This window comes from Lissotriton vulgaris, unplaced genomic scaffold (genome assembly GCF_964263255.1).
Source record: "Lissotriton vulgaris unplaced genomic scaffold, aLisVul1.2 SCAFFOLD_6103, whole genome shotgun sequence".
In the NCBI taxonomy this organism is placed as follows: Eukaryota; Metazoa; Chordata; class Amphibia; order Caudata; family Salamandridae; genus Lissotriton; species Lissotriton vulgaris.
In genome coordinates this window covers 84,378-87,969 of record NW_028244038.1, presented here as the reverse complement: position 1 = coordinate 87,969, position 3,592 = coordinate 84,378, and positions in this window count along the sequence as shown.

Genomic DNA, 3,592 nt, shown 5'->3' with positions numbered 1-3,592 from the left:
TCTCCTCCCACACTGGCAGAACACAGAGTGTCCGCCTCCCTCCGTTACAATCTAAAGCCAGATCATCTGAAGGCGTTCCCAAAGGATCATCCCTCAGCCCAGCACTCTTCAACTTCTACATGGCACCGCTCACCCACATTGCCCGATCGCATGAACTCAATATCAGCTCATATGTCAACAACACCTAGCTGATCCTCTCCCTTACCAAGGGCCCCACCACCGCTAAAACCAACCTCCACGAAGGAATGAATACCATCGCCGAATGGATGAAGAACAGCCGCCTGAAACTGAATTCAGACAAGACTGCACCCCGTCCACCTGGGACGACTCCTGAATGCCGGCCACACTGGGAGCTGCACCGACTCCCACCGACCACGTACGCAATCTGGGGATCATTCTGGACTCATCGCTGTGAAGGACCCAGCAGGTCAAAGCTGTATCCTCCTCCTGCTTCAACACCCTCTGCATGCTCCACAAGATCTACAGATGGATCCCCACCGGAACCAGAAGGACAGTCACCCAGGCCCTCGTCACAAGCAGGCAGGACTACGCCAACGCCTTCTACGCAGGAACCTCGGCCAAACTCCAGAAACTACTACAACGCATACAGAATGCCTCTGCACGCCTCAGCCTCGACATCCCCTGCCACAGAAACATCACATCCTACGCTGACGACACCCAGCTGATCCTCTCCCTGACCAACGACCCCGCCGCCGCCAGAGCCAACCTTCACGAAGGGATGAAAGACGTAGCCGAGTGGATGACGACCAGCCGCCTGAAACTGAACTCAGACAAGACGGAAGTCCTCATCCTGAGTTCCTCGCCCTCCGCCTGGGACGACTCCTGGTGGCCCCCCACCCTGGGCAGCGCACCCAAACCGACAGACCACGCTCGCAACCTGGGCTTCATCTTGGACTCCTCCCCTCCCTCACCATGACCAGACAAGTCAACTTCTCGTCATGCTTCAACATCCTGCGCATGCTACGGAAGATCTTCCGGTGGATCCCCACCGAGACCAGGAAGACGGTCACCCAGGCCCTCGTCACCAGCCGACTGGACTACGGCAACGCCCTCTACGCCGGAACCACCGCCAAGCTCCAGAAGAGACTCCAGCGGATCCAGAACGCCTCAGCCAGACTCATCCTCGACATCCCACGACACAGCCACATCTCCGGACATCTGAGAGACCTGCATTGGCTCCCCGTCAACAAAAGAATCACCTTCCGCCTCCTCACCCACGCACACAAAGCCCTACACGATCAAGGCCCGAGCTACCTCAACAACCGCATCAACTTCCACGCTCCCAAACGACATCTCCGATCAGCCAGCCACGCCCTCGACGCCGCCCCCCGCATCCGAAGAACGACAACAGGAGGAAGGTCCTTCTCCTACCTGGCCGTCAAGACTTTGAACTCCCTCCCGACCGACCTGCGCCTGACCCAAGACCACCTCTCCTTCAGGAAGAAGCTCAAGACCGGTCTATTCGAGCAGTAGCAGCACTCCCCCCCCCCCCCAAGCACCTTGAGACCCTCCGGGTAAGTAGTGCGCTCTATTAATGTCTGTGATTGATTGATTGAGCACTGGCTCCCCGTCAACAAGAGGATCACCTTCAAGCTCCTCACCCACGCACACAGGGCACTCCAAAACACTGGACCAGACGACTCAGCTTCTACACCCCGAACCGCCAGCTTTCCTTTGTGGGTGATATACCCTCTCCATCAGACACATCCACTGAGTGAGAGACCCCTGTGTGGGTGAAATACCCCCTCTGTACTCAGACCCCATCCACTGAGTGAGAGACCCCTGTGTCGGGAAATACCCCCTCCATCAGACCCCATCCACTGAGTGACAGACCACTGTGTGGGTGAAATACACCCTCCATCAGACCCCCTCCACTGAGTGAGAGACCCATGTGTGGGTCACACCTGATGGTTCCGTCTCATGACTTTATTGTGACTACATCCTGCTTCTTTCCTTGTTTTATGAGTGAGCCTCTGAAGGGGGTGATGGACAAGAAATCAACAGGGAAATGCAAACCCTGATGTGGTGCAAAGCAGCGGGAGAGTGTTGATTGTCGGAGGTAGTCATTGCGGCGAGGTCCGGCCCGTACAATTGCTGCTCCTCGAGAGGTATCAGTTTTCTTCAAAGTGTACTTTACATTTTATTGATAGCGCTAGCGCGCTGCCAGTGCTGCCGTTCCTAATACTTTCAGTGCCAGTTTGTGACCTGAGTTGTTTGTACTAAATAGTAAAAGGTTGTGCTGCTTATTCACAGCGAAACCCTCTTCTACGCAGTCCCGGCTATGTTTTTGCTTACTGGAGTGGCATCGTTCAATAAGAAAGGAAAATATCTTCAATTTGTAGTGTCCTTAAAAAGTAAAAATGTCTTTAATTGCAAATTGTCCTTGATTTATGTGTGGTACGACGTTCCCGCTGTGCGCTCTCTTTCATCATGTAACTAGCATGGGTGGCAGTTTTTTTTTTTTTACAAGACATGCGAATACATTGCAGGTGTCTTATTCCGTTGTTGTAAAGACAGAGGCCTCATTTGTCTCAATTGTCTAAGCTATTCCGCTAAGTTGTGCCAATGTAGCTTTGTTTTTAGACTGAATTAATCTATTTAGTAAACAGGTTCTCTTGGTTTCTTCTAGCGAACTTAATTCAGCACAGCTCACGTGCTCAGTTTCTATGTTGTAGCTCTCCTTGACAGCAACTCTGAAAACAAATGTGTGCAGGGCCTTCTGTTCATCTGGGCAGTGTGCGGGCTCTGCATTCACATTATAATGTTATGCAATTATTTCATAACCTGTTGCAGAGGCCTGCTTGGGAATTGTTTAGCAGTGATACGAGTGTATTTAATACCAAACCTCTCTTGTTTTGCAGATACTCCGGTTCTTAGCTACATGACTGCGTTTTTGTCAAAACTATTGCATTTTATTTTTCTTGGGCTGTTTCTTTAGTACATTGTGGCGTCTTGAGGTCACCTAAAAGTGATCATGGGAGTTCTGTACTTCGTTTTCATGTTACACCTGACCTAGCGCTGTCATCCGTGCTGGAGTGTGCACGTGCCCTGCTCTCCACATGCGGCCTAAGCAGAATATTGCTTGTAAGACCTGAACTCTTCTGTTTTTATAAATGCCAAAACAAAAACCTTGTTTGAAAAGCAGTATGAAGACGGAAAAGGGATGCTTGGATGAGTTACAGTTCACATTTAATGCTTCTAAAAATGATTTCTTAATTACCATGATTGATCATCTGTGTGCAATTTATATCCCATGAAGTTTTAAAACATATGCTTACAAAACGCCCTGGTGTAGCCACACTCAGGGCGGAGCATAAGGGAAGGGGAAAAAATAATAAAATATTGAGAAATGACAAGACACAACACAAATGTAACAAACCAAGTGATAGAACAGTGAATATCACCCTGTGACTGGGAATGGTGATAAGACAAAGTGCAGTTAATGGGAAAGTGTTTTAAAACTGGTTTGTGGATACCAATGAAACCTTTATTTATAGGTTCCACAACCAGGATTAAAAAGAATGAGGATGGGTCGTGTTAGAAGAGAAGACTAGGTTCTCAAAACATTATT